Source organism: Mercenaria mercenaria, chromosome 7 (genome assembly GCF_021730395.1).
Source record: "Mercenaria mercenaria strain notata chromosome 7, MADL_Memer_1, whole genome shotgun sequence".
NCBI lineage: Eukaryota > Metazoa > Mollusca > Bivalvia > Venerida > Veneridae > Mercenaria > Mercenaria mercenaria.
In genome coordinates, this window is record NC_069367.1 from 77,775,435 (window position 1) to 77,783,746 (window position 8,312).

Consider the following 8,312-nt stretch of genomic DNA (forward strand, 5'->3'; position numbering starts at 1 on the left):
GACAACATGCCCTTCCGGTAAATTATCTATAGTACTATGTAGTTGTTGTCTCTGCCAATGATACAAAAATGTGTAGTGGGAAATTGGAAGAAACTTTTAAAAACTGTTGCTTTTTTAAATATCTTTACCGTTTCTGTCTTTTTTACCTGTAAACACGTACTCTTACCTGTTCCAGCTGACAAAACTTGTACTATCATACAATTCTTGTGCCATCAATTTAATCTTACTTACACCACATTTTGTACAATCACGTTTTAAACAGGACATTCTAAACAATTTTTCTTCATTAATTAATACAGGCGGGCACAGACTTTCTTCAGTAATATCAAACAAAGTTTCCCATAAAACATAATCATCTTTTAGACTTGGTGTTTTGTCCAGGTATGGTCCCTTCGGCATGATTGCACGTGCAATCTTGCGTCATTTACAAAAATATGAACAAAATAGCGTTGTTAGAAAAAATAGTTTGTATCTGTCTGTTTGGATTTGCAACCAGATGATTTGTAATTTTGTACGTATGTGAGAGTCGGGAGTCAATGCGCTGGAGATCTGACCTGCACCGCTTTAGACTATGTAGCATTTCAATGACACTGGAAGTGTGGCTAATGTCGGACATAACCCAACGCGCCGCGCGTCTTCGAACCGCTTCTGTTTGGTCTATTTGTGTTTGTGTGTATGGAAACCAGACTGTGGAGCTACATTACAGTTGTGGTCTTGCGAAGGTCTTGTATGCCATGAACTTAAGGGGTTTTGAGTTGACCTTTATATTCCTGCGATTGCTTTGAATTTTTAGTGGACCTGATTTATGCGGGCGTCCCACCAGAGACTGTTTGAAATCTCCACGCCAAGGCTGAGATGACAAATTTTAGTAATGTAAATGCAGGAAGTATTGTGAGGGAATAGGATGTTTTCTTCTTGTGACGTGGATAACATGACGTTTGGAGGGATCGAATTCCATATCTCAGTTCAACGTCCATTGGTCTAATGTTTAAGGTCATTTTTACGGGTATTTAATTGTCTGTCTGATGTAAGTGACATGAACATTGCAGTGTCATCTGCAAAAAGACGCACTTTATACTGGATATTTTGTGGGAGGTCATTCATGTATGCTAGGAAGAGAACGGCTGAAGCACGGACTCCTGTGGAAAGGTAAGGGCTCTGAGCTTGTACTGTTTACGATTACGGATTGAAGCTGATCATCAAGGTAGCTCCATTTAAGGAGTTTGTCACTTATACCATTATTGTGCATTTTAAACAGGGATTTCTTATAGCTCACTTATCAATTTTTAAGCCTTAATTTAGTCTAACAGGATCAGGTCAATCTTTTGTTTGTTGAATACGAGGTCATTTACAAAAGTAATTGGTCTTGCCAAACGGGATCTTCTTTCTCAAAAACCATATTGGAGATAGTACAGAATACCAAGGTTTGTAAAGAGTTTTGCAATTGATCGGATACTACACTGACGAGATATTCAGGTATATGTTCGTCAGTGTACATGCTTCAGGGTTTGGCAAAGTACATATATTAGGAATATGGGCTTATAGCTGGCTGTGTCTGACCTGTCATTTATCTTGTAGATTGGGGCCAAATTTTCTTTTTCCACTGGGAAAGTATAGATCCCTCATCAATGTATCTCTCAAAGATAATTTGAAGGATTGGTGACAGCTACTTTGAAAAAGTGGTTTGAGAATGGTGGTCTTGATTTTGTCTGGCCCGCATGCCTTTTGAGAATTATGATTTGATAGGAGCTTATCTATGCATTGGTATTTACATGGGCACTAGGCATTTTATTATTATTATTATATACCTTATTTATATAGCACTCTTTTCATATAAAAATACGTTCAAAAGTGCTTTACATAAAAGCATCTATATAATGTTTGATAAAAATGGTAATTGAGCTATTATAGAATGAATTTAAAATTACAATACCGCAATAAGGTACATAGCGTTTTAAATTAAAGGTAAGCAGATCAAAACATGAAACAAATTACAATAGCGTAAAAATTAACGGACCTATCAAAGACACAGGTTAGAGCAGAATAGAACAGAAAATATCTTACTTTTTGGGAACAGCAAAATTTAACCTGTATGATCCCTGTGAAAGCATTAATCATGCAAACGTCCGGAGAAACGTCTATGAAAACATCCACAGAAAAAAACACTGTCTATATATTCTGTCACCTAGAGTTTTTGATTATAGTTATTGTTTGGCCGGCAAAGTACCTACATTATTCTACCAGGTAATTTGTGAGATTAGTTCCCAAACAACTGTATGAAATAATGCGTCTTTAACTTCGCAAGGTCTTGCACTCTCTTATGCCAGATGGGAGGGCATTCCATAACCTCGCAGCTGCCGTCTGAAATCACCTGACACCAAATCGCAATCTCCGACATTTGGGCACCACTAGTTTTAATGCATCATTCTGCGATCTCAGATTTCTGGACAGCGTATATATTGCTAACATGTTCACTACATAAGCTGGTGATTGATCTTCGAGTATGTGTTAGAATTTTGTATTCTACCCTACATTGCACAAGAAGCAAATGAAGTTCACGCAGCACAGGTGTTATATGCCGTATTTTGGACATATCGTAGTTGTTCATTGACTAACTTGGAATTCCATATAGAAGAGAGTTACAATAATCCAAACGTGATGTAACAAGAGTTGGTTGCGTTTGCGGTTATGTATTGTCTGATGTGACTATTTTGCCGCAACTGTGCATAGGAATTCCTACACACACTATTCCCATGTTGCTCCATCCTCATGTTCAAACAGGAAAGCACGGGGTTTCCCTGAAAATGCCGGATTGTTTGATTCAGAGCGTCCACTTTCACATATGTTTGAAATAGATTGTGCTTTGTGTTCGATGAAATTTGATTAATTCTGTTTTTTCAGCATTGATTTTAAACATGTTGGTATTCATCCAACTTACTATATATTTAACAATTTCAACGCGATGGAGGGTTTCTCTTCAAAGACATTCTGTTTATAGGATTGATATAACTGCGAATCGTCCGCATAGAAATGATTGTTCAGTCCGTGCTTTCGGCAGATAGCTCCGACTGGTTTTGTGTACATTGTGTAGTCCTTTGGCCCCAGGATAGACCCTTGAGGTACACTGTACTTCATGAGCACTGGTTGTGATAGCTCACCATTTATGCATACGGTCTGGTAGCGGCCACTTAGGTGTGACATCATCCACGGGAGTGGCTTGCCTGTAATACCAAAGTGACGTTCTAGGCGATGAATCTACGTCCCGTGTTTGATAGTGTCAAATGATGCAGAGAGATCGGGCATAACAACAATAGTCACATTGTTCTTATCCAACGACTGAAGAATGTCATTTTGGACTTTTAGTAGAGTGGAATTTCTTATAAGCAGATTGATTGGCTTCATGGAGTTCATTGTTCCTCAGATGATTTTCAATTCGAACATCTACCACGTTTTCTAAGATTTTAGACAGAAAAGGCAGATTTGACTCAGTTCTATAGTTTCTTTAGGACATTAGAATTTAGGCTTGGCCTTTTTAGAAGAGGACTTATTCGTGAATATTTGAACGCTTTGGGCACATACGCAGCGTCTAGAGATGCATTTATGATTTTTATTATCACTGGTGTTAGTTCGTCAAGACATTCTTTTAATAATCATTTCGGGATAGGATCTAGTTCACAAGATTTGTTTGCTGACTTTTTGATTATTGATTTCACTTCTTCTTCTGAGGTTTGAGTAAACTCAGCATAATTGACACCTGTGTATTCAGTTTCTATGTCATCTAAATTAGATACAGATTGTGTTTGCGATGTTATATTGTTTCTGATTGCTCCGATCTTTCTAAGAAAGAAGTCACTGAAATCTTGTGCGAGATGCTGTGGAGATGAATGTGATGGTAAAATCACCTCATTTGTATCGCCAAGAATATTATTTGGTAATCTTAGATAAACTCTTATGGTCACTCACACAAGAGTCAATTTTGCCTGTATAATATTCAACACGAGCTTGTTTTAGCATTTTATTCACTTCAGCACACAGTGTTCAGTAAATTTGGTGATCGATTGTGAGTTTACTTTCACGCCATTTCCGTTCTTATTTTCGTTTCTGATGTTTCGCTTCTTGGAGTTGCTCTGTATACCAAGGACATGAAGGTCTTAACACAATAGTCTTGGTAATCAAAGGGGCGTGTTTGTCTACTATAGAAATTAACTGATTTGAATAATCCCCCACAAATTCATCAATATCAGATGGAGTGCATCGAGTATTAAAGATATCTCTTCTTTGTATATCTTCTCGGAATGAGTCAATATCTATGGAACGTAATTTCCTGTATGACACAGTTTTTCGTACTGGGGGTGGTTTGGAAGCTTTAGCGTCGAATATCACAGCAAAATGATCACGTGACACCTTTCCACTGGAATCAGAGAGTCTAGGATCTATGAACTGGATATTTGAAACCGTGACATCATTATCTCTGGTCACGCTACGTCCAACGTATGTCTAGCAACATGTGTTGGTTCTAGTACATGTTGACGCATGCCACATGCATCTAGTCTGCTTGTAAACTTTTTTGTGTCCCTATTTCCCGGTAAATCAAGATGAAAGTTAAAGTCCCCCACAATGGTGGTGGTTTTGTCAATTGTAGCATATTTAGTTAAGAAATGGGGCCATTCTTAGCCTAGGAAAATGTTTTTGTTTAAACCGTTTTCTTTGGAAGTGGGTGGCCTGTATATAATGGCAAGCCGTAGGCCTATGGCGTGTCCGCCTGTAACTACATTGCAATTCATATACTCAAATTGGGAAATTCGTTGTCTTTACTTGATGTGACAATGCTCACTTGTATTGCTACCTTGTGAATAATCGCTACGACCCCGCCGCGCTTACCACTACGAGGGACATACTTCATTTTGTAACCGTCGGGCACGAGTTCGCTGATGCACGCTTTGTCAACAGAGCTACTGAGCTATGTTTCAGTTATGGCACGAATGTCGAATTCATTTGTAAGGATGAAGTCACATATGGAGAGTGTTTGATTTTACACTGATCGTGTATTGATCGAACAAAATCAAGATTTTTCTGCCCCTTAACTAATGTACAATTTTCAGGTTTTATCCGTATTAAGTTGTTATCATTTACCCCATTGTTAGTGTCCCATGCTCGTCTAATCTGCTTTTTCTCATCTCGAGTCCCTCTATATTGCATTTAAATAATCGAAACTCTTTCAACGTTTTGATAATCATGGGATTAGGTCTCTCTTGTGCACTTGGTAATTGTCCAATATTGTGCAATACTGTAGGGATAATACACGTTTTTTTTGTGTATCAACGTCTGCAGAAGCCCGCGGGAAAGTTTGTGACCGAGACTAAAGGTCTCCAAGGCGACAAGAAATTACAAAGGGAGACTGCCGTTGAAAATATTTTGTCGTTAATTTGGATATTTGGCAAAGCAGAAAAAAAATCGTTAAATTATTCGAGGGTGACGTTTTTAGCTCACCTGTCACGAAGTGACAAGGTGAGCTATTGTGACCGCTTGATGTCTGTCGTCCGTTGTGCGTCGTGCTTAGTGCGTCGTGCGTAGTCCGTCGTCCGTTGTCCGTCAACAATTTCATAAAAAATCTTCTTCTTGAAAACCACTGGGCAGAATTACACCAAACTTCACAGGAATGATCTTTGGATGATCCCCTTTCAAAACTGTTCAAAGAATTGAATTCCATGCAGAACTCTGGTTGCCATGGCAACCGAAAGGAAAAAACTTTAAAATTCTTCTTGTCCAAAACCACAGGGCCTAGGGCTTTGATATCTGGTGTATAGCATCATCTAGTAGTCCTCTAATAAAATTGTTCAAATTATCCCCCTAGGGTCAACATGGCCCCGCCCGGGGGGGCACATGGTTTATATAGACTTATATAGGGAAAACTTTGGAAAATCTTCTTGTACAAACCACATGGCCTATGGCTTTGATATTTGGTGTGTAGCATCATCTAGTGGTCCTCTACCAAAATTGTTCAAATTATTCCCCTAGGGACAAATATGGTCCCGCCCCGGGGGTCCCAATTTTACATAGACTTTTATAGGAAAAAAACTTTAAAAATCTTCTTGCTGAAACCATAGACTTGGCTTTTGATATTTGGTATGATGCATTGTCTGGTAGGTCCCCTACCAAAATTGTTCAAATTATGCCCCTTGGTTTAAAAGAGGCCCCGCCCCGGGGTCACTTAGTTATTATGTGAGTTTATATAAGAAAATATTAAAAAATCATCTGATCCTTTTCCAAGACTGTTTAATTATAATTACCCGATGACCCCAAGTGATATGATGTCACTTGATGTGCTTGACATTTTGACCTACTTTCTTGTTTTTTAAGATCAGTCTTTGAAATTATGATGACATACACAGTTTTACACACAAATCGTAAAACTGAATTTCATTGACCACGAATGTGACCTACTGACTTTCTTAAGACTTTATCATCAGTTTGACATTTGAAACATGTAGCTCATATTACTCAGGTGAGCGATCCAGGGTCATCATGACCCTCTTGTTTTAGTTTATCAAACCATGTTTACTTTGCCGATAAGTGTCGTAATTTTTTTATATATGACACCAAAGTTGGGGTAAACCTTTGGACAGTGGGGGAAATTGTCCGATCGGGCAATACGGGTATTCCCCTCACACCTTTCCCGATCGGGAAATGCACGTTTCGTATCACAAAGGGTATATCTAACATCGTACCGTTCATTAAAAATTCACTTTCCCGTTTTGGCAACTTACTTTCCAGATCGGGAAAGTGGCTTTCCCAATCAGGAAAGTGATTTCCGGAGAGTATATAGCAGCATAACAAATTGAAAACAAACAGTAAGTATCTATAAATGCTTTATTCTTTTAAATCGGTACATTATAGTTCATGGGGTGATCAGGAATTGTCGCAAGAGTTACCACCAGAATGCTCAACCCGCAAATAGGAAACAAAATCATTTGAACGTATGCAAATGGGTGCAAAATTGAATTAGAGTGAGTAAAAAAACAGTTTTATTTTCAGTGTACATGGTGTAGTTGTACTTACAGTAATGTGCATTTGGTTGTGTATAGCTGGATACTTCAAACTTGCGCCTATCAGAATATCCTCAATGATTTTTTTAAGGCGATGAGGGGCAGATACAACATATTTAACTGGTTGAATCACACCTTCACCTCTTTCATGTTGACATGGACACGGGTGTGAACTATATATAGACTCCGAAGGACCTTTGACAATACTGAAATATTAAATTTTGGATGTGTCCGATATAAAATATTTTTAATTTAATATGCATCGCGACACCAGCCTGCACATTCGCAAAGTCAGATCAGGATCAATTCTGTTCGCTAACTGTGTCTCGAATTCCATAGGTTTTGGATTCTGATCAAACTGCGCGGCTTCGCGGGCTGATCTGAATCCATACTGGTCGCAAACGCACTATGTTGGTTTTCTCATGGGGCGGCTCATATGCTATTTAATGTTATGGCTGATTTAGGTTTTAATTCAAATGTACATATAAATTAATAAGAACTTCATAAAATTGTGTATTAACATACATATTGCCTGTACATGCTTCTTAAAATATCAAATCAAGCGATTTAAATTCAAGAACTATAATTTATTATTTGTATGTTAAAAAAGTCATTATGAACTAGATCTATCAAAAATAAAGGTGGAGGACTTGCCCTGTTATACAGAAACAATCTCAAAGTGTCAAGATGCCCAGCAGAAACCTTTCAGTCTTTTGATGTCTGAATGGAAAGTTACGTAGTCATCATTCATCTTCTACATCTTTTGGGATATATAGACCGCCATTTTTCGGGGGAGACACCAGTAACTCAGGCTATGTTTATGACAGAATTCACTGAGTTTCTCGAACAAATAACGTCAAGGTCGAGTCTCTGGTGCTGTTAGGTGACTTTAACATCCACATGGATAATAATTCAGACTGCTACACAAAGCAATTTCAGCAGTGTTTAAGATCTTTTGGACTGGTTCAAACATGTCAATGCTCCTACTCATTCTGGTGGTCATATTTTGACCTGTGATCACAAAGCTAGAAGACAACGTGTGAATGTTCAGAACCTTTTCCAGACTATACATCTCTGACCCCTGCTTTGTAAGTTGTAACATTGAACAGTGTCGCTCCCCTTTATCAGGAAAGAAATCAAATCTCGCAATTGGAAATCTGTATCAAGTGACATATTACAATCAGAATTCGGTCAATTAAATGAAATTGTAGTGAAAAACTTCCAATGTCAAAGATCTTGTGTCTGAGTTCATAGAATCACGTCCGA